The sequence below is a fragment of the Lacerta agilis genome, chromosome 9 (genome assembly GCF_009819535.1).
Source record: "Lacerta agilis isolate rLacAgi1 chromosome 9, rLacAgi1.pri, whole genome shotgun sequence".
Taxonomy (NCBI): domain Eukaryota; kingdom Metazoa; phylum Chordata; class Lepidosauria; order Squamata; family Lacertidae; genus Lacerta; species Lacerta agilis.
In genome coordinates, this window is record NC_046320.1 from 49,491,553 (window position 1) to 49,515,578 (window position 24,026).

At 39.6% G+C, this 24,026-nt stretch overlaps 1 protein-coding gene across 2 annotated transcripts in view; it reads right to left on the reverse strand.

The window, feature by feature from the left end:
- ANK2 (ankyrin 2) overlaps positions 1-24,026 on the reverse strand; it is a 308,768-nt gene that overhangs the window by 239,672 nt on the left and 45,070 nt on the right. The gene's annotated exons all lie outside the window — the stretch shown is intronic.

The window sequence follows — 24,026 nt, forward strand, 5'->3', positions numbered from 1 at the left end:
AAAGCACATGAATTGTCAGAAGCAGATGTGCTGGGAATAGGAACTAAGCTATCTGTCCATATGATCTAAGAACTGGACCCATTAACAAAAGAAGATTGCTGATTGTTATACTACAGCTGTGGCTGCCTATTAAATAATAAAAAGCCCTCAACTAAAATCATTCCTGGACTGGTCAGCATGAAGCACAAGCACACCACAGGGGGTGGAAATATTATGCATAGCTTTGTAGGTTCATACTACTTTCAACCCTGTAAATCATGTTACTTTATTGTCACCCTTTTGCTTTCCCCATAAATCTTTACTTCAGGGCAACTATATTTTGCATCTCATACATTTTTTAAAGTATTTGTGCAAAATTGACTAAGCTTTGTGCAAAATGCTAGAGGGGGATGGAGTCTCCTACTACTTCTTTAGTACAATATTTATGAGTTCTGGGAATTAGGGAGGTGGCAATTATTCCAAATGCAGAGGTCACCAAGAGTAAAGCTGATCCAATTTCTTCATTTATACTGCTAAGAAGACAGCATGTGGGTTATACACACACACACACACATACACACAGCTCCACAGCATCAAATGTTTGGAAACGCTCAAAATACCTCTTAGATTGTTTCTATCTTACCAATATTGGCAAGTAAGTAAACCTACAAAAGAATACACTAATACAAGGGAATTGCAATACTGAACTTGCATTCGGCCCAAAGCTAATTGGAACAGAAAATCAGGGAAGTAGGAAATTATGAAGATGGTAGGCAGAAAAAGATTCCTTTTCGAGGAGTGAGAGATAAACTGTGAAGTCCTACTGAAATTACTGTATCAGCACTAAGCGAATAAATAAGCTAGAGAAGAAACTTTTCAGTGAATTCCTATTATCAGAATTAATTTACTCAAACGCCCCTCTGAAATGTAAACAAAGAAGCTATGTATGAAAAGTTAGGCAATGGGCCTCCATATTTATGGAGAGTATTTTTCTGATTCCCAGTTGATAAAGGAGATTTAACAGTCTTTAGGAAAGTTCTTTTACTGTGTGTGTGTGTGTGTGTGTGAGAGAGAGAGAGAGAGAGAGAGAGAGAGAGAGAGAGACCCTCTCCCAAAAACTGATTAGAAACAGTTTAAAGGTAACTCTGGGTGACACTGACAGCCATCTTTTGTCCTTTCCTTTGAATTAAACATGACTGACCCAATTTAAAAGAGGACTGGTGAAGTCTCTCGAGATTATCCAAGAGTCATGAAAATATTCTGAGGAGGAAAGGTGTGTCATTATCCCCAGGCTGTGCTCACTAGACTGTAATTAGAAGGACTGTTTTCTCTTTTCACAGATGCGGCTCCTGGATGGTTTCCAATCTATAGGATTTATTTTTCAGCAGGAAATCTGCAATAGTTTGAGATGCACTGGGAATTTTTCAATAAACATTGTTTTGCATCATTGTGGATTTATCCTTTTTCCTTTGGTCTATCTACTACTGCTAACCAGCATAGAATGATTTAAGCTTTCCAGTCCTGTTTTTACTGGCATTATAATTTCACTGGAATCACTAAACAGGCAGTTAGCAGTTTTCATGAATCTATTTCTGAATCCTGCGATACATGAATTTTTTTTCTTAAGGTTTGCAGTGGAAACACTCAGAATAAACAGTGGTATATTCAGTCTTATTTAGCATATTTAAAAACTCTCATGGCTACAGGGTACACATTAATTACAAAGTACTGTAATCACAGCTTAAATACAAAAATATAAATAAAAAGAAAACAAATGTTATTTTTGTAATCTGAGATTTGTAAATTACTATTGTAGCTCTGAAGCTGTACTTCCCCTGATTTTAGCAGATCAAGTTACTATTAAGTTTTCAAGAAAAGCCCAGGCTTTTGTTCAACCTATGGCTCAAATAAGCAAACCTACAAAAGAACTAAATACACTGATACAAGGGAACTGCAATACTGAACTTGCATTAGGCCCAAAGTTAATTGGAACATAAAATTAGGGAAATCGGAAATTATGAATTTCACTTGTCCTGTTTTCTTCTATTTGTTCCACACTTTCTAAGCACGGGTCCAATAAGTTTTTCCTTGGACCCGCCACCTTCCCTGGGAAAACCTGCTGTTTATTGCTGAATTATAACAAATGTCACTGAGCCCCATGTTAGTTGTAAATCGTATCTGAGGCTCAGGGTTGGTAAATCCAACTTGAGGTTCACAGCATTAAAAAGGCCAATTCAGAGGTATAGAGTTGCATCCAACATTAATCATACTCAAAGCAGACCATATTAAATTAATGGACATGACTGAATCCATCAGTTTCAATGGGTCTACTCAGTGCTATTTTTCTAGAAAAAGGGGTTCTGGAACTCACCATGAACACCTCCCTTGTTCTCTTATAACGGCAATGGCACCCACCTGAGAGGTGCCAGAACTGAGTTCTGGTGAGCTCCAGCTGGATAAAGCCCTGGGCCTACTATGAATAAAACATAGTTGGATACAATCCATATTCAGTTGAAGGCAGGGTTGCGACCAAAGAATCAGCCTGACTCAGTCAATCCTGATGATACGGAGCACTTATGCACGGAGCACGGAGCATCTATAGGCCATTATGAAATTGCACTATGTTTGTTGAGAGTGGGATGTTTCTCATGCTTCATTAAGTCAGCCCTGAGATTTCACTGTATGAATTGTAATGCACTGTAATGTGTGGAGGGAATCCTATCTTGAACACGGTCAGAACAGGCACTTGAAAGAGTTAATGCAAATTCAAATAACCAGGGCAGAACAATTTATTTATATAATTTTCAATGAGAACGTTTTCATGGTGATGAGACCTTGTTCCCTGATTGCTCACGGGCTCTCTTTGTTTGCATAGTTTGCACATTGCAAGAGAAGATAGCTGCTAGTTATATTGAGCAGAAAAATATCCTTACTGTTGCATCTTCCTGTTCCCACCTCCCACGGCAAAATGTTTACAAGGCGGGGGGTGGAAGTGGGATTTGACTGCGTGGTATTGTAAAGAGAAATACAGCTCCTGATTACCAAACATTATGAACCTTCCAAGGAACCAGAAATTGCCGTACATAATGAATACGCTTTAGGCAAAAAAATAAGGCCTTTAATAATAAAAGATGAAGTATTTATAAAGCAAATAATACAGTGGCAAAGAAAGTGAGCTATGAAGTGCAAAACTGCAGTTAAAAATTGTTTCAACTATCAAACCACCATAGGAGCCAACTCCTAGGGGCTGAGGTCTCTTTGGGCCTCACCAATGTAATGTTTGAGGGGCCTGCGCCACAAGTTGATATGCATTGCCATTCAAATGGTGCGTTTGTGCTATGTTGTGAGATTGATTATGCAGGGTGGGGCTTACCTGGCCACCCCCAATATTTTATTTAAGTTGGCGCCCTTGCAAACCACTGCATGTCTAGGCAAGTCACTATCTTTTGATCCCAATCTGCAACAGCGGGTTGTAATACTTTGCAGGACTACTGTATGTGAAGTTGCCCATCTAAAGTGCTACATAAATGCTGCTTATCATAAATTATTATTGCAGCATGATTGAAAACCTATGCAACAGTTACTTCAGGTTAAAAGTCCAGTGCAGTGCAGGTCCCATGTTTGGGAGACCTTGGAGCAATACATCAGTCCTGGGGCCCCTCCTTCATTAAAGGATCAGTCCTCGGTCTTCTCCATAGCAATTACCCACACATACACCATTGCTACAAGACAAAGCGGCAGCAAGTCAATGGCTCCACCTCCTCACAGCCTTCATTCTTCACCCTTTCTGAGCCAGATGGAAAACGTATGAGTGACATAGTAGGTGAAGAGGAGGAATAGAAGGGATGAGGAACCTGTGGCTCTGGTGATGGAGGGAGCTGTAATCCAGCAACTTCCGGAGGACTGCAGCTTCTTCTGCATAAGGAAGGTGGCTTCCTTCAGACTCTGCTGATTGCACCTTGGCTTGGGAACATTGCCAGTATGTGTGGTATAATTGAGAGGGTAGAGTTAGCACATTGTGTTATGAGAAAGATGGATGAATGGAAGGTTGAACCTGATTGACTGAAGTAAAGCGATGGGACAGATGACGTGAACAGATAATGCAAGGCCAGATTTTCCTGGCTACAACTCAAAATGGCAACAAAGTCAGAAGAAGGGCTTTCTGCTTCGGAGGTGGGGTGGGGGATGGCCAAAGCAGGGATAGGAATTCTACCTAGGGACAATCAATCAATAATTAAAACAAGTTCTTAATGCAAAGCTTAAGGGGCAAAGTAACAAGTAATACAATGCCCAACTGGAGCAAAATACCAGGTGCAGGAACCCAACCTTGCTGGCCTTTGATGTCAGCCCTGAAAACATTAACAAAAACAAACAACATTTGGAGTAAACTGAAGGGCAAGGTGTTAGAAGTGTGAACATCTTATATGAACATAATGCAAACAAGTGTAGCGTCTTGAAAATGAGCAGCAGTTTTAACATGCTTGCTTGTTTTCCTCCGAAGGGCAGGATAGGAAACTTCACCAGTTGCTGCACCCTCCCCTTTTCTTGGTGTCCCACTTCGTTCAAAGTTGCAACTGTTTTCCATTTTTAATACTTGCTCTGGTCCCATCCCAATATTCAGACTGCCAGCCATACAAATACTGGTTATAACACATCAGTGATTTGTTCTGGTTGGAGTTCTGGAATCTATTTATAGGAATACAATGGGACCCCATGTTATTTGCAAGGGTTTTCCCACTTTTGACTGAAAGCCACAATTGCACTGGATTCCCTGAGACAGTCTGACTGATGGCAGCGATGGAGGGTTAATATAATATAAAGCCACTACCCTTCTTAGAAAAGAATGTCCTTGGCTTATGGAGCATAAATTGTCATGGGAGAAACAATTTAAGGATTGTTAAAAATTAAAGCTCATGGAATGATGAATTAAATGATCTGAAGTTATAAGGAAACTTCTTGGCTTTGTAGGAAGGAAGAAAAATTATCTCAGGGGAATTTTACCATATCATCTGGAACATAAATGGCAGCTGAAGATAATATCCCTGCCAAAAGCAAAAAAAGAAGTAGTGCTGTTCTATGCTGGGTTCCAAATTAAATGAATAATTAAATAATTAAGCGAATTAAATGAATTTTATTGCATATTTTGCTGAGATGAAAAATAAAGCCCAACTCAAAAGGCCATACAAGTTCCTCGGAGGATACTTACAGTAGCTGTTTGATGTTTCATAAATGTGGGTATAATTAAAGCTCACTTAAGCTACATACATACTTACCCAGGAGTAAATTTGATTGAACTCAGTAGGGTTTACAGCTGAACAGGCAGTCTCGAATTGCCAGTGGTAAAATTCAAAGACATCTAGCCAAGTCTTCAGTAGGTGCACACCAATTTTTGTAGTACCAATTTAGTATTTACCCTTTGAACATGCTGGTGAGGAAGGCTGAAATCCTGTTTTGTTGTTGTTTGTGCCTAGTCAGGACACACACTAGAAAGGCTCTATGCAGCCATAGGACCTGTCTCACATTCTGAGAGCGGATTGGTATCATCCTTGTAGCACTGCAAACTGTTTCTCCTTCTGAAATTTACAGAATCTGTCAGAGGAATTGGAATCCCAAACTATTAATACAGACAGCTGCATTGCAATATGTAAAGCCAACTACAATAGTAAACACTGCATTGAACATCTCAGCCGTCTTATTTAATAATACTTTAATTGGAAACAGTATTGTACAGTCTGGATTAAATAAGACGACATGATTTCATGTTCCATTAGTACTAGAGAGGATAAGTTCATCAAGGAGAACACAACACAGGAACTGCATATAGTAACGCTTATGTAAATACATCCCGACGTGGAATGTTTGGTGACACAACTGGTAACACAACTGAGTTAGCCACAGGTCTCCACTTTTTCTCTAACATATCCTCCACATGAGGGGATCTGTGGCAGCTATCCAACCCACATGTTTGCTCTGAACTTACCAGAGTATCATTTGCTGTGAGTGACTACAGTTCTTTAAGTTTTAAAGTCCTTGCTGATGCTTCCTACTGCTACTTCACTTTGTTTGTCTTCTCAACAGCTGCAAGCAGCGTAGCTTATAGCATATGGCTTACGCTCTCTGAACTGTATGCAAAGGCTGCAGAGTACTAGGGATGAAGTTTACAAGATGCTCCCCTCATCTCTCGTGCAAGTCCAGAGAAGCCCCTGAACAGTAGGTGTAAAATTGATTGCCACATCAATTTTAAGGTGGCTTCTGAGTCCCTGCAGTGATGAAAGTCTCTCTCTCTCTCTCTCTCTCTCTCACACACACACACACACACACACACCCCTTGCAACTTTGTTTTTGAAGCTTAAGTGTGTGTTATTTGTCCCTTCCACATAAGCTGCAAAGAGCAGGGATCAAGATTGACAGGACTTTTCCCCTCCTTGGCAAAGGAGTGCAGCAAAGCTCCTTTGTTGTGGTGCTGAAATTGATCATTCATACAATCAGTGGGCTCCCACCCCCCACTTTGTATAGATGAGGAAAAGGCATTGTAAGAAAAGCTTCGTCAGTTTCATCCGCAGCTCTTTGCAGCCTTCACCCACAATGCTCATAGCTTAAGCAAGATGCTGGGTGTCCCAATTACTATTTCCTCCACAAACTTTACATCTGTGGTCATAGCCACACTGAACACTTAAAGCAAATTTGATGCACATGGCTTTCTCAAGTAGTTTACCCTTCACAGAGCTGCAATTCCCAGCACCCTTAAACAAACTAGTTCCCAGGATTCTGTAGCAGAAAAATTACATGTGCTTTAAATGTACGGTGTTGGTGTGACCTGTAAAAATATGGAACACAATATGGAAGCTGCAGTAACACGATAGGGTAGTAGATGGATCACCCCATCCTACTGGCAAAACCTCAAACAGGACATTACAGCCTCAAGTGACAGCAATTCCCACTCCAATAGATGTTGATTAAGTGACACCAGTCTTGCAGTGGCATATGTGGCCTGCTGGATTGCCCAATCCCTACTGCATTCTAAACTGATCAAGCCCGTTGTTTGACTGAAATGTGTACATTTACACTCTCATGTGTGTCTCTGTCCCCTTTCTCCAATGAAAAACATCACAATCAGATGCAGAGCAAAGGAGGATTGTTTTTTTAAACTCCTAAATCAGAAAGCTATCCCTTGACAGAAAGACCTCACCAGCTTGCAGTTCTTTTTCTTGCTCCGAAATTGTTCACATCGCATTGTTCTGAACTCTTTATGATGGGCAGACATCGGTATCCTAAGAATCTGTGTCCATGAATGATAAGGATATATAGGCACTTACCGTATATGGATACTGGCTTCCTGGTTTATCAGTGCTATTAACAACCTGACAAATAAGGCTACAAGGTCACTGTAAGTTTAGAAAGATCACAAGAGAAAGATAAATAAATATTCGGAACCGTTAGATGGACATACATGTATAGTGTGTCTTTGCTTGGTAATAGTTACATGAATTGACTCTTTGTTTACATTTTATTTAGCAGTACCATTTTATTCACAAGAATCTTCTATTTATATGAACAACTGACAGGTCTGCAGTGGCCAGCAATATACATCAACTAACCAGGTTCATTGGATTTGCTGAGGATGAGCTATTCACTGCCTTGTTGTTGTTGTTCAGTCGTTCAGTCGTGTCCGACTCTTCGTGACCCCATGGACCAGAGCACGCCTGGCACCCCTATCCTCCACTGCCTCCCGCAGTTTGACCAAATTCACTGCCTTAACACACATTAAATGGCACCTTTTGGTGAATGATGTGTAAAAGAAAAATAAATCCAAAGTATGAGAAAGCAGCTATAAAATACCCTGCCATTCCATATGGATGGCACACAGTCATGAAGCTGCACAGAACACTTACAGAAGCAAAAAAGCACTCCTGTGTTGTGAGACTAACAAGAAAAATGGCCACATGCATTTTTGAACCCTGAGTGCAGCAGAGAGATTAAGGAGCAGTCCTATCTCTTGCCAGGAGTTGTAACTCAAGGATAGCATCACTGTGAGGTAATCAGTTTAAGGATTTTATCACTTTAGAACATGATATTGGGGCTAAGTAGAACTTTCCATCAGTTCCAGTTATTAAAAGCTCTGCACCAGCTGCCTGTGGGCTTCCAAGCCCGATTCAGGCTGTTAGTTTTGAAGTATAAAGTCCTAAATGGCTTCTGACCTAACTATCCAATGGAGCATCTCTCCTTGTAACATCCTGTCCATGACTAGAGAACTGGGAATGGGGGCTTTTGCTTGTACCAAAGTCAAATGAAACCCAGGCTACCAGGAATGGTGGTAAAATTGTCTAAGGGATGGCAGCCCCAACTTTCTTTAGTTTCAGCAGGCACCGGCAATACCAGTGAAAACATTCCTCTTCTACCATTCCTTCTGCATTTGGAATATTGGCCTTGTATTAAGTACGGCAGATGGAGAGATGTTACACTGTATGCAAAATGTCTGATTTCTGGATTCTGAATTTTAGACTTTTTAAAATATTTGAATGGCAAGTTTATGCAGCTTTGTATGTTTTGAACTGCCACCAATAACGTTTTGATGAAGGGTGGGGTATACATTTTATAAATAAATAAATATATATTCCAAAACACTAGCTGAAATAAGTGCATAAAATTGTTTTCTACAGAGAGATGTTTCCCTCTTTGGCTTCAAAGCAGTTTCCCCAGCTGCATGAATATTTATAGCTCTAGCAGCTACAAGAGTTTACTTGCACTTCATTGCATGCATGCTGTAAGATGGAAATGAATAAATTAATCCATAAAGTACTTTTAAAATACATTTTAAAATGCTTTATAAGAGAAAGGATTTTTTTTAGAAAGATTAATCTTTCCTGTGAGTAATTACATTTTAGTTTGACATATGCCACTCAGGTGAGCATAAATTAGCCCTCACACACACTACTAGAGCAAAATAATAATAGTAATTTATTTTTAACATCATTATTTCCAGTTTGGCACCACATTTACTGCAGGTTGTTGGGAACTTATCTTTACAACAGCCAATTAAACGATCTATGTCTCTAATAACATACCTCTAACTCCTGTTCTCCTTTTGCAGCAAAAAGACTTCTATACTTCCAAGCAACAACCTAACTTCTTCTAGTGATTTCATACTAGAAGACCATAGCAATGTTATTTATTTTCAGCAAAGCTTTCTGAGCAATTTCAATACAGTACTATGTTGGTGAGTCCAAGATGATGATGTTTTGCTGGTGTGGGTGGTTCAGTTAGAACCCTTTAAATAATTATGGGTTATTTATAGGACAGCCCAGGTGGGAAGAAAGGATAAAACCATTGATCACTTGACAAAAATATTCAGCATGCTCAGTTTTTTAAATATCAACTGACTGAAGGTTAGTTCACACATTCAAGCTGTTAGCATTGATCATCATGACCCATGGCATCTTCACATTTTCCCATTCCTTACCAGGCTTTCCATGATGCAACGTAATAGGAGCTAATATACTTATATGTTGAGAATTACTGCACTGAGCAGGGAGAGGACTTTGTGCTGGCCACCGGCAATGATTTATCCCACCTGCCTTGTCCTACCCTCTAGCCCTAGGAGCCTTTTCCAGGCCATGAATTTAGGAACAGCAGAAAGCAGCTGGGAAGAAACAAGAAAAGGGTGGTGTGTGTGGTGTGTGTGTGTGTTGCGTGTCTTTGCTTGTCAATTAGTATTCTGTAATTTTATGCGCTGTGGATTGCTGTTATTTTTATTGATTATTTAAAAAAATATTTATTGTAATGGTTAAGAGTGAATTTCTGCTTAATTACCATTAGCTGATATTTAATTGTATTGTGTGTGTTATTATATTATAGATTATTGAATAGTACTTTATTTGATATAAATTGTTTATTTTGAAGTTACGGTGTTGCTTTTACTATGACTTGTTTGTATTGGATCAAGCTGTTATAAAGTGTGCAGTCTTCGTGTATAAAACAATATTACAATACCTAAACTGTGATTTTGCTTATTTGCCTTTTACTCTACACACACAATATTGCATACTTTTGCTTTGGAACTCAGTTTTAAAATTCACACTTATAATAGCCAGTCCCATTTTTAAGAAAAATCTATATGAACATATTGGTATAGTGAAAATGTTCAAACGGACATATCCAATTTGCAGCAGAATTGCAATTTGATTGTTTGGGAGGAAATTTTTCAGTATGATAAGAGTACACAGCATGGCTTCAAAATCAAAGGCTAGAAGTAGAGTGGTCACCCCAGAGGCCATTTATATAGGAAAACAGATATTCTCACTTTATCTTACCAAGAACACAAGGCTGCCACTACTATCATTCCTAGTACTACTGCTGCCCTACAGAATGATACAGCAAAATCTCTATTATCCAGATCAGTTTCCCTAAACTCCCCATTTACCAAATCTCTATAAATTCACACTTTTGAATCCCCGCCCCCCTGCTTGTGATTCTCTAGTCTCGAGGCTTATAAAAACACCACTTGGATGTTTTCATGCATGGTTTTTACTACACAAAATTATCATTTAGATAAATGAGGCTGATAGCCAGACTGTACCATGGCTTTTAAAATCCACGTTTCTAAAACATTTCCCCAAAACGATTAACAAATAAAGCCAAGCAATTTTGGTCGCCTCCATCATTTTGCTTGTATCCTGAAGGCAGCACGATATGCGGGTGTTGTACTGGGTGCAATTGCTGGTGTAAAGCATACTTAACCATTTATGATGAAAATAATATATTCACTTACATCAGAGTAAGCATCGTTTCATGCAATGGGGCTTGCTTCGGAGCAGACATGACAGGAATGCGCTTCAATCTCATTAAACCAGCCCTCTGTATAATTTCTAGATCTACGTAGCTCCTCCACTCCAAGTATGTTAAATGCTACTGATCATGTCATATCCTTTTTTATGAATACAAACAACAGCCTACACAAACATTCCAATCAGCATAAAAATTACCAGTACATATGCAGTGACAATCAGATTAAAAGACTAGCAACTAGAGAGAGAGAAAATTCAATTAGTTCCTCTCTGGAGAATATCAAAAGTTTAATTTCCTAAGTAGAGAATTCCATGAGGGAGACTAATGTCATAGCTTCATAATTAATATAAACGAAACAATCTTCTCTCAACAAATAAATCATGATTTCACTGAAAGCACATACAATGGGCAATAGGACATAATCCTGGAGCATCTGAAGATTTAAGAACTGTTTGTATGGCACTAGATACTTCACAAGCTTCTATACTAGGGGTGAGGAACTTGTGGTCCTCCAGATGTTGTCGGACCTCAAGTCTCATCAGCCTCCATCTGCATAGACAGTAGTCAGTTCCCCAAACCTTTCTCTACCCAAAACAGAATCATTTGCTTAAAAATGGTGGGGGAAAGATGTTAATGTGCACTGAACTGCTAATCAAGTCTGCTGATACTATGGAACAGGATTCTTAATGCCTATGCGGCTTATAACAGACTCCCAAAACCTACTTCTGATCTCTTTGAGAAGTTTGTGAACACTGTGTGTGTGTGCACACACCAGTCCTTTGAGCTGTGGCCCGTGAACATTGAGCTGGACAAACTAGAGGACAAACCTTGGTCACTGGTCATGTTTCTTTGGAGAGCTTTGTGGCCAAGTGTGGATTTGAATCCTGGTCTCCCAGGTCCTAGTCAGACACTAACCTACACCAAACTGGTTCTAGAATCTAAGCAAGCACGTGCGTCACATTGCCTTCGTGATTCAGGGGCCCCGGGGCAGCGCAACGCCAGCATTTCTATAATACACAATTCATGTTCCCATGCATAACCCCTTTGCATTATGAATATGGATTAACAGTCATGTTGTGAATGTATCATACTGGGTTAGAAATTTAGAACTACTGAATTAATAAAATATTGTGTAAAAGGCATCACTATTTATAATGTGATCATTACTCTCCTTGTTATTGTGGATTCAGTATGATTTGGTTTATGACTATGGCATTTAAAGAAGGCCCAAAATTGAATATAGAATTTCTCTGTTGGATAAGCATGACATCGCCATTTTGATAATTACAGCAAGTTGCATCAATATTTTGCATATGTATATTGATATCGCTTGATTATATACAAAATGCTTCTTACAGACTATGAAGATGTTTCAATCATCTCAGTGCAGTATGATCAGGAAGATAATTATATAAATTTTCATAAAAAGGTTGAAGTCGGATTATGTGCTAAAAAGAAAAGAAGTCCAACAGTGTCTCGTTTATTATTTATTCAGTATTCTGATATCCCTCCCTCTAATCTGAAGCTTAGGATGGTTAACAATCGGCAGATAAACCGTCATACAAAACAGTACTTCATTGAAACCACACATTCATTACAGCAGCAATTCAGGAGCAAATAATAACAGTAAAACTACCCTTAAAAATATTTTACTCCATTACAGTAATACCTTGGGTTACGGCCACTTCAGGTTGCACACCGCGCTGAACCCGGAAGTACCGGAACGGGTTACTTCCAGGTTTTGGCGCTCGTGCATGCACAGAAGCACCAAATCGCAACCCAGGCGTGTGCAGTTGTGACACTGCAGCTACGGACTCTGCAGGTTGCAAATGTGCCTCCCACACGGATCACGTTCGCAACCCGAGCGTCTACTGTATACAGATGCCCAGTCAGTATTATAGATATATATATAGCCTCCATCCTCCCCACTGCCCAGACCAGGGCCGATTTAGGATTGATGAGGCCCTAAGCTACTGAAGGTAATTGAGCCCTTTATATGTCCAGCTGACTTTTCTCAAAATTCCACATGTCCACAGGCACATCAAGGCTAGAGAATGGCACACGCAAAAATAAAACCCCATCCGAAAATGTTATATTGCATGCACAAGGCCTTGCATGAAAGAAACACAATAACTGCTATTGAACTGACCTACCATGGCACTTTGAGAGCGCTCTGCTAATGTGCAAGCACAGCGCATTAGCAGAGATACAGTGACTTGTATCTTTGCAGCATTTACAGCAGCACGTTAGCAGGAGGTCTACTGCCCCTGATGGATATATAAAGTTTCTACTGGAACTACAAGCATTAAAAGCAATACGATACTTTGGCTGATAAATAAATAATTGCTCATGATAAGTTGATCAGTCATTCAAGTTTATTGCTTAGCCAAAGGCTGCTGCAATGTATACAATGCCGTTCAATAAAATATACTAGTTTGATACAAAAACTTAAAACATCTACATTGTCAAAACATGACCTAATCTGAACAAAGCTATAGAAACTCCTTAATATACAAATGAAACATTAGACAATAAAATTTATAAGCTAAAATCACTGTGAGGCCACTAATATATTAAAAGTAATATTAAATAATACAATAGACAATTATGTACAAAGTTTAGTGAGAAAGATACAGCTTGGTGTAGATGGGGTCAAATAATTTCATCTCCTTTACAGTTGATAGCTATCTCGGCTATATAACTTTTTTCTAATTTTCCTGGCGCAGTTGCAAAAAGTGCTACACGCCAGGTCACATACTTATCTATGTCTGCGAGGAGATAAAGAATCATGTCAGAAGGATTCTGGGCAGGGGACCTTGTCATTATAGGTGTAAAAACCATTCTCTTGCTTCATTATATAAGGGGCAATGTAAGATATAATGCGTAAGGTCCTCCAATTCAGGGCATCCCCTAATACAAACATGTTCATTTGCTGGTATGCCTCGATGTCTCCCATCTCTATAAGCAGGGTTTATTGTATTTAGTCCTAACTCTGTAAAAGCTTTCCGGAGTTGTACAAAAGTCAATTCACTGAAGTAAAACGAATGTTCATGGGCCTCTCTAAGTTTAAAATATAATGGGGTGCATGTGATAGGTACATTGAGTTTATGTTGATGGATCTCAACTATAACTCTGCTACCTGCTGACAAGCCAGTGAATTCCAGGACGAGGACTCAGGAACAGAACTTGCTGACTAGTAACTTGATTTATATTACTTAAAGGTAAAAGGTAAGGGGCCCCTGACCGTTAGGTCCAGTCATGTCCGACTCTCCTCTGTGCCATATAAAATCTGGGCCATAGCACTGTGAGACCTCTTGGCTAATGTGCAAGCACAGCACAATTGAATCCTATGTTACTAATACTAGTTACAGTGATTGGTATCTTTGCAGTGTTTGCAGTAGTATGTTAGCAGGAGGTCTACTGCCCCTGATGGATATAAAGTTTCTACTGGAACTACAAGCATTAAATGCAATACGGTACTTTGGCTGATAAATAATTGCTTGTGATATGTTGATCAGTTGGCTGGCACGTTTTCACAGAAGAAACAAAGAGAAGAGTTTACTAATCAATATGCTCCAACCAGTGAAACTAGATGGGAAAGCTGTTCCTATTAAAAATGTACAAGATAAAGAACAAATCAAATAAGCTATAACTTTCTTGGATTAATGACACAAAGCACCAAGAGTTTCTGGTTTAGGGATTTGATTATTTGAAATCAAATCATGCTCGCTTAAGTTCAGGAAGGTTGCCCACTTTTCAACTTGGCTTTCAAAAGTAAAACTCTATAGCCAGATTAATGTTAAAGATCAGCAGCCTATTATATTTGCCCAAACTCATGGTCATATTATAAATATGTCCAAAATCCAAACATTCTGGACAACAACCATGCAAGAAATATGTAAAATAACCAAGCAAGTGTTAAAAACCACCCCAGAATTGGTCTTACTAAACATCTTCCAAGACAATAATGTCCACTTACAACACAAAGAACTCATAATCCATCTACGTTCAGCAGCCAGAAACATCATAACCAGACACTGGAAAGACCTGTCAGGAGTAAACATGGACCAATGGTACCAAGTAGTATGGGAAACAGCCCTACTAGAAAAACTAACCAGTAACCTGAAACTGATACGGGGACAAACAGAAGAAGACACCTTCACCCGGTATGGTTCCCCTTCATCACACACACAGCCCAACAAGACAATGACAAAAATCTACTGACAGCGTACAAATCAATATGGCTAATCTGATCAAAATCACCCACCCACCCCCTCACACAGGAAACCAAAGATCACCACAGCCAACCACAAATGAACAATCACACCCTACGCCAATCCCGACCTCTCTCACCGCCAAAGAAACACAAGCGAACAACAGAGAACCTACACAAACAACGCTGACACCAAACCCTACATATATTAAGGGAAATAGAAACATCGCCACCCCACCTCACCCATACCCCCGTCCCACCCACCTCTTTCCCCCTTCTCTCCCTAATGTCTCAACAACCAAAACTGATTTGTAAAAATGTTACATGGAAAAAAATAGAGAGAGACATTGCACACACTTCTGTAAATCAAGAAAATCTTTAATAAAAAAAAAATATAACGTAAATTATAATGCATTTTCCTTAAACTCACTTTATCTAAACAGTGAGAGAATTCATGGCAATAGTTTTCCTGGTAACAGGGAAATAATTGCAAGTCATTTGGGTCACTTGCATGGGCGTAAATCCATCAAAATCAGTACAAATCTGAGGTTCTGCCATCCCCTAACAAAAGCCCCTAACAAAAATCCTAGCTACACACATGGAGACTTGATAGTCATTTGAAGAGGATTTAATAAATTAATAAATAACAATAACATTAATAATATACTTACTAGAATAAATAATAATAATTACATACTGATTATCATCACTCCGTAACCATACTAAAACTTAGGGCAAAGGAATTATGTTTGTGAAGTTTCTCACTTGAAGTCCTGATGAACAGTTTATCCTATCCATGTTTGCACACTATGTTTCCCACAAGCCAGCAGATTTCATGCAAACACAGTGGGCTGTGTTTCATATATCAGGGAATGGCTTATACAGTGGGTAATGGAGGTTTACACAAATGGTCAGAAACAGATTGTAATAAAATGGCTTATACTGCACATTTAGTCTTGATTTCAGTAAAAGTTGTACATGTCCGGGATGCAATGAATTTGAAAAACAGTTTGAAGAGTATCTTCTAAATCAGCACACACTGTATGCTTAGAACATGGATCACAACAGAAAAGGGTTTGAAGAAAACCTGAATTAAATACCAAAAAGAATCTTCCACAAGGTGGCACCCTTTGCTTTTCAATCTACACAATTACCGGTAGCTTGAAAACAGACTCCTGTTATTTTCCGTTTAAGTACAAGCTACAAAATCTTTATCAATAATTTTTAAGGAACAACACAGGGGGGAAAAGTATGAAGCTGATGCTCAGAAAGGCTAATTATAATATTCCCATGAGGAATATTTGTTAATTTTTACATTAATGGGGGGAAACTTGCACACTCTGAAACCAAGCATAAAACAGGATAAAGTAAAAAGCAGCACACTAAAGGGTCAAATTTAGTTTCCAAATTATATCTCAATTTCCATCAAGATATGCATCTAGTGTAAAATAAAACAGAATCTTCTCTTAACCTGTTCTACATCCACTGGCGTGGAAGCTTCTTATTGCATTTTAGCACATTTCAGTGGGCAGTCTATATTGCCACACCCATACTTTGCCTGAGCACAGCCTAGTATCTGATTGAAAAGTATCACTCCTGTTGAAAGTATCAACAGCTAAAATTTGACATTTTATTGAAACCAAGAAGACAAAGGGGTTACTTATTATGTAATGGCACTTGATAGGGCAGTAAGTCATTCTGTCAGCAGAAGGATTTCCACTTGCGTAATGTAACTCCACCTGTCTTCTCCCTGTGCATGCTCTGCATCCCCACCAAATCTGTTCCAGGGGTTTGGGGATCCTCCCAGAAGAGAATGAAAGGGCACACAGGGCAGGAGTACAATGGGGAAAGTTCAGTTGCGCAAGCAGAAATCTTTGCACTAATGAAACTCATTGGTTACCAGTGATTATGATGTATATTCTGTGGCTTTACACAGGTCTCCTATGTTTGTTAGATTTTGATTTTTTATTGAAGTTGAAGCTCTGAGTATATATATATTATATCACACATTGTATTATAAATATAAATATAATTTGTTTGTGTGGATGTATTTGTCAGTGTTTACTCATTGTTTCATTTCTTGTTTCAAATAAAAGTATCAGGCAGAGGTTTAAAAAACCCTGGCCCAATCCTATTATTGCACTTCCTTCTGTGAGACATAAGCTGGAGATTAAGGTGTAAAACTGCAGCTTTAACTTGGTTGCATTATTTGTCACAGAACAAACTGTGCATCTTTTTCTTCATCAGGAAATGACACATTTCTTTATTCCAAAGCAAGCTGGAATTCATTTGAAGAGCTCGTCCAAGGCCTAACACTCATTCTCTTTCAACAGAGGCGTATTTTTTGTTTCTCGTTACTTTCATGTGACTAATACAGTACTGTATCTTACTAAAAGGCTAGCAGCAAACAAAGGCAAACATATAGGCTAATATAAAAACCTATTAGCAGGTCCTCTTATGAAAAAACATAATCTGATTCATGTCTACTGCCAGTAAACTCCTATTATTTTTTGGCAGGGATACAAAAGTCATGACAAGATTTAATAACGTGAAGAAACTGAAGAATGCATATTTTAAAATTACAGCTGAAGGTCAGCGTAACATAGTTGCAAGAGATGTCCTTTCATCAGCCACCCACCTGCCAGCCTCTTAACTGCAAACAGATTTTAAATAACTTTTGCTCCATGGAACTAACAAGCTCAGGGATGAGGAGAAGAGCTATTCCCTGTTACAATTATTTACTGGATTAATGACAGAGTTCACATAACAGATCAACAGTAGCCCTGTTTAACCTATATCTCAGATCACTGGGCCAGGGTGGAGGGGGCGTGTTCCACTTGCATTGTATGGGACAAACTCAAGGGTTTGATTAAGTACAAAAAAAATGGAGTGGAATGGAATGCAATAGAAAACTGGGGATATAATGGAGTATTCTGGAGTTGGGCTAGAATCTTGTAGAAGAGCCCTTCATGTTTGGTTATGGGCCTTAGTGCAACTTCCACCTTTCATCTTCTGGGTGAAGCCTCTAAAGCCAATTCAGACTTTCTTCAAGCAAAAACATAGTTAATCAAGATTTTCTCCACCAATATTACATTATAGAGAAAGGAATCCTGTTCACTTCAATGGCAACACAAGTAGCGTCAGTTTAAGAGCACTTTCATCCACACTCACTGCTTTTCTCAAGCAAAGCTTTCCAGTCACCACCACCTGGTTCACTCACCTGGTGCTGCCTCAGTTTCCTTCCCTGACAACAGCTCCGGGAATCGCTGCTTTCCCCTGAGCAAATGGGAAGACAACGGCTTGGTAGAAGCTCCCAGGCAGGCGGGTGACAGTGTGAAGGTGGTGAAACAGAACCCACCTACTTGAAATATTTCATTATGTTCTCCATTAATTTAAGTGGGTCAGGAAAACCTCAAACCATGACAAATTCGCTTCTCTGATCATGTGCCCTGAAAAACAAATGCTAATCCTCTGCATTACCCAAAAGGAATGCCGGGGGAGAGGGCAAAAGTGGAATGAAACACCTCCAAATTCACTTATTTTTCAGTTCGAAATTCTGTAACATCTGTGGGTTTTGTTTTGTTTTGAAACAAAACCACTTTAAGAGCTAAAGAAGGCTGACTCGCTAACACATATGTGAAAAGCAAGATCCTTTTCCAATACAATTTACCATTCTTTTCCTGGAGTTATTATGCTAACTCAATTGGTGTTCACATTTTATTCCAGACCTAATATCTTTCTAATATTTTGCTGCATTACTGCCTTCTTTGGAAGGCATTTTGATATTGTACCTCTTGGAGACTGTGTGTGACAGATGTCTGGAGCAAAAGTCCAAGTGATTGCATTCAACAGTGTCTTTCAGCTGATGGAAGACTCACTTGATCTACTCATGGGTGGAGGAACAGCCTTATCCTGGTGTATTTCCGTTTTACATATGTTCACCAGTGAGTCCATTCTGTCCCATTTCCATTTTATTTTAAAGAAACATCCCTTGGGAACACACAGAAAGGGCGGAAGCGAATGCAAGGCCAAGACTTGCTCAAGACTTAAGATTATGGTTTACCATTACAGCTACAGTGATCAAAATATTCATTGTGTTTCCCCACACTGATATGTATTTCTGAAACAAGAATTATATCTATACCATCTGAGATCATTCTAACCTTGTAATACCCTCTATACTTTGTGCCAAGTACACACGGAACTTTATAAATATCTGAGCAGTTGAAATTAGCCTCCTGATCAGCATTAGAAACATATTCAATCTGATGTAAAATATGAATGCTGAGAACTTTTAAAGGACATAGCATTAAATTTTATTACTGACAGGGCGCATAAATGAGATGCACATAAATTAGAATCAACCCTTAGAAACACCAAATTAAGTGAGGATTTAAGTGAAACTGAAATGTTAATAAAATTGTTCTGGTCTTAGACACATGGGAGAACTCGCATATTTCCCCAAGTAACTTTCTACGCTGTAACTTTCTACACTGTTGCTGACATGTTAGTCCAAGAAAAACAATAACGTGTAAGGTGATATAGTTCATTTCAACTAAATTCTGGTGTCCTAAGTTATGTTTAGGAAGGCATGCAATGAAGTTTGCATATCCCGCACCAGTTGATGAAGGCCAAGAGAAGACATCACCTCACTTATTTTGGAGCTTTCAACTAATCACCATCTCACTGCAGAACTACTCTCCCTCCATTTTAGTTCATACAGCTTTAGCTAAATGAGTGGAGATGTATTCTGATAAAGTATCAGGAATGGATATAGAAATTTCCAAAACAAAATTCTATATATTTTACTCTTCCCCTGTACTAGCAAATAATAGACTTGAAAAGTTTTGCTGCATCCAGTTTAGACTTTGGGGAGTGTCAGATCATTGACATTCTCTTTGTAAAAACCAGCTAGCGTCAGTTAGATCTACAGAGATGAATAACAAATAAGCTCTCTCTTCCCTGAAGCACAATGCAAATCACCGCCTCCATGCCCAATACAAATATTTATTTGAGTTTATTCCAAGCCAGTATTTGAAATGCAGCTGATGAAGCCACAAAGCTTTAGTGCTGAGCCACAGTTAAAAGATTTGGTATAAAAGAAGATATCCAGACCAAGGCCACATTCACACCAGACATTTAAAGCAGGATGATACCACTTTAAACATCCATGGCTTGCATCAAAATTGTAGGAGCTGTAGTTTACTAAAGGAGCTGTACTGGGCAAAAAGAGGCTCCTATTCCCCTCCCACAGTTCCCAGAGTGGCTTAACAGCCAATCACTCTTCACAAGAAATTCTAGGAATTGGAGCGCTGTATGCTCCATTGAATATGTAGGATTGCAGTGTTACTACAGGTATACCATACCCTCCAACACATTGAGGCAAAAAAATGGGACACCGTCTTCTGGGGCCATGACTCACAATCACAAGATTGCGACCCTGAAAAAAGCCCTTGGGGGGGGGGTGAGAACACAGCATGAGAGCATGGCACCCAAAATGGCCGCCGTGTTCTTGCACAAAAAGGGGATGCCCCGGTTTTATCAGGACAGCTGAGGGGTACACAGAGTTGAAATGAAATCCCTTTCCCTCACTTTGATCAAGCATCTTATAAAATATATGCCCATGCCCCTGGCTGGATCTACACAGATCTGTGAAAATGCTATTTTAAGAATGTGTGTCAATGCAATTTCCCACTGCCCTACAGCACCCTCTGGAGTTACATTTTTATAACACATTTTTTAATGTTATAATTGACCGTGTAGATTAGTCCCTGTGACAGGATTCTAAAATCACTATGTTGAGCAGGCATAATGAGAACCTTTTCCAGCCTGAGGAGGACCTTCTGGGCAACCTTCTGTGGTCACATGCAAGTGCTGGGAGGGGCCAGATGGCAGAGCAATGTATGTAAATCTTTCTCTGTATAGTAAGCCGGTTTCTACACACATTCCCCGAATGCAGGAGGAATTTGAGGGTACATCCCTTTCAGGCAAAAGCACTGGAGGATGGTGCAAAGCAGTGCCAGTGAGAGGTATGGCCTGGGGAAGAAGGAGCGGGTCTGGGGAGAGTTTCAAGGGCCAGAGAGAGAGAGAGAGAAGTGTAGAGCCACAACTAAGGTTTCCAACCACTGCCTTGGAGAATATTCTTCCAGTTCACAGGGAAGTAACGAATACTTCAGGGAATCTGTGGCCTTTATGGGCTCTGCAAAGAGCAAGTGCAAGTGCAACCTTTTCCTTGATCACTTTGCAATGTCACGCAAAGGCAATGCTTCTCTTAAGACTGAATGACCTTGACTCTGTTTGCTGCAAGGAGTTAGGTAGCTGCCTCCAGCTGGGAAACACCCGTCAGCTGCTACAAGGAAGGGCAGTTTTGTAAAGGCCTTGAGCCAGGTGGATAAGCAGCTGCCAACGTAACTGGCTAAATCCTTCATGTCAACAGGGAATAATAATATTCACAAATCATCTACCACATACTAATGTTCTCTCGATCCTCTCCCCTTTATTTACATCACCCCACACAAAAACACCACAAGCCATTCATTGAAAATAAAACAGAGCTCTCGCTTTAGACACAAGGTCCTTTAGACAGAAGCATATGCCATGATAAGCATTTTTAGCATACGGCTTGCTGTCACACAAACATTTTGATAGAGGCCCAGTTGGGACCTGTTGCTTGAAGCCAGAATTGGCTTTTACAAGTTGTAGGTGCTTTTCATTGATGCCTGCTTCCCATACAATTCAGACAACAGGGGAATACTGAAACCACATGGAAGGAGGAAGATCAGATGAACTACACTGGGGGTGAGGAATCCTTTTCAGGGGCACATTCCCTCATGAGGAGACTTCCATGAGCCCCATCCCAATGGTGGCTGGGGCCAGCAGCAAAAATGGGTGAAGCGACAACTGTGACTCTTATGTTTATACGCTGCAGTCACTGAAAAGCCAGCAGTTTCAACACAAAAATAATATGGCTTTTTTCACGTGATCTTGTGGTTTAACCAGATTTCTTCTACATTACTATTTTACCAGTGCAGCAGCCATACTCCTCAATAACTGTGTTTGCCCTATTCACTGCAGGAATCATATCAACAATGCACACTATCTGTACACAATAATTGACTACTGTGGTCTCTGCCTGACCTGTGCTACCTACCAGTGGTGTTCTGTTAACTAGGTGTCTGTACTATATTCCCACTTCCTGCTGATTTGGTTGGGTTTGTTTCCAGAAAAGGTACTTTGACACGAAACATAATAATACAAAGCATGTGCAGATTGGACTAAAGGCATACTACTGCGTAGAATTAGTAGGTAACAGTCCTCGGTCTACTAGAAATAAAGTGGCCCTCAGTGAAGAATTAGTTGTCCACTCCTGCTGTTTGCTTTCAAGTGCAAATTACCCAGATAGTATGAAATGAACAACAACATGAACCCACCATTTCAATAACTAAAGTAGTCTTCCTAAGCAGAAACATATAATCTTTGTCTAGCCTGTTTCATCATTACTAGGGGGATGAGACACCTTTCATTTTGCAGCACTATCCAGTTTGGACAAGTGTTTAAAAGTAATATGCACAGCTGTAGCAAGCCAGTGAAAATTGGCTTCAAATTATAATTGCAAGCAATGGGAGAGAAAAGTCTGAAGATACATTTCCAACAGGAAGCTTTTCAGATTTCATTGGAACAGTACGTCAGAGGCAATATACTAAATTGCCTGAAACAGATCACTATAATTTCATTTTTTAATCATTAGAGCTATTCCCTTGCTTGAGCCATGAATTTTAATTCCAGATAAATTGTAGGCATAAAATTATGGAAAAATAATGTTCGTGGAAAGACTGTGGCAGTCATTTTAAAAACAAGAGAAAGACATAAACAGGGATAGGTCATGTGGCGTTCCAGTTGTTAGACTACGACTCCCATCAACCCCAGCTATATGACCAATGATTAGGTACAGTATAATGAGCGTTCCCCACATCAAACGGGGTGCGCATGTTGTGAGGTTGCGAGGAGGCCCGTTGAATCACGGTGGCAGCTCCTGGCAGTTGGTCTGGCTTCACCTTCCCAGGTTAGGATACCTGTGGACTCCACCTACACTAGCAGCCGCCCAATCCTGGCTGGGGAGGTGTTGCCAGGGGGATTGGCCAGGTAAAGGGAGGGATTATGCAGTACACAGAATAGAACTTGAGTCATAGAGTACAACTGGGCAGCATTAGAGTTGCTTACCTGCATTGCGACATGAATTGGAATAAATCGAATTATCTCTGATAACTTTGCATACCAATTTTACCAAATTTCTTAGGGAAAATGTAAAAAGGAGAAAGGTTTATACTGCAAAAATGTAGTATATATGAAACATTCGTGATCATTTGGCAATGAAACATTCTACTGGCTATAACTCAGAATGCTCGTTACTAGAAAGTAATGCATAGCTGATAAGAAAGGAGAGCAAGAAGTAAATTGTTGTTGTTTGTTATTATGAGAAGCCCTAAAACAAGTAATACAGTAGAGTGGATCCTTAGAGCTACAGGCACAAATATTTTATTTAGGGCTTAGGACTTGAGTTCTATCACCTCTTTGCTCCGTTAATCGTTGTAGCGTCAGTGTCTGGTGGCGGTGGGGTCAGTGAGAAGGTGGGTGCTCCCAAAAAAACAACTTTGTTTGCCTCCCTAAAAAAGCTCAATAACCTTGGGCTGGATGCTCCCATTAAAAAAAGCCCAGCAGTTCTCATTTTCTAGGGGGAAAGCCCTGATTTTATTATACTAACAGCTTCTCTTCAGTAGCATCCTTCCATCACGTAGCAAGCACTTACATTCTGAAGTAATACTCTGGCTGGCACATAACTATTTGTCTAGAGAACAGCTAATAAGCCATTTGGTTCTTCCAAGGTTACTCAGTGATGTAATCTCTTAAGGAGTCAGACATAATGTAAATCTGCCACTTTTATGACCAGCATTGAAGTCTGATTTCCATGCAAGTAAAGAAGATAAATCACAGGGACTCATTCAAAAAATGGGAACGTACTAAGAATGGATCAACTCATCAGTTTCATCAT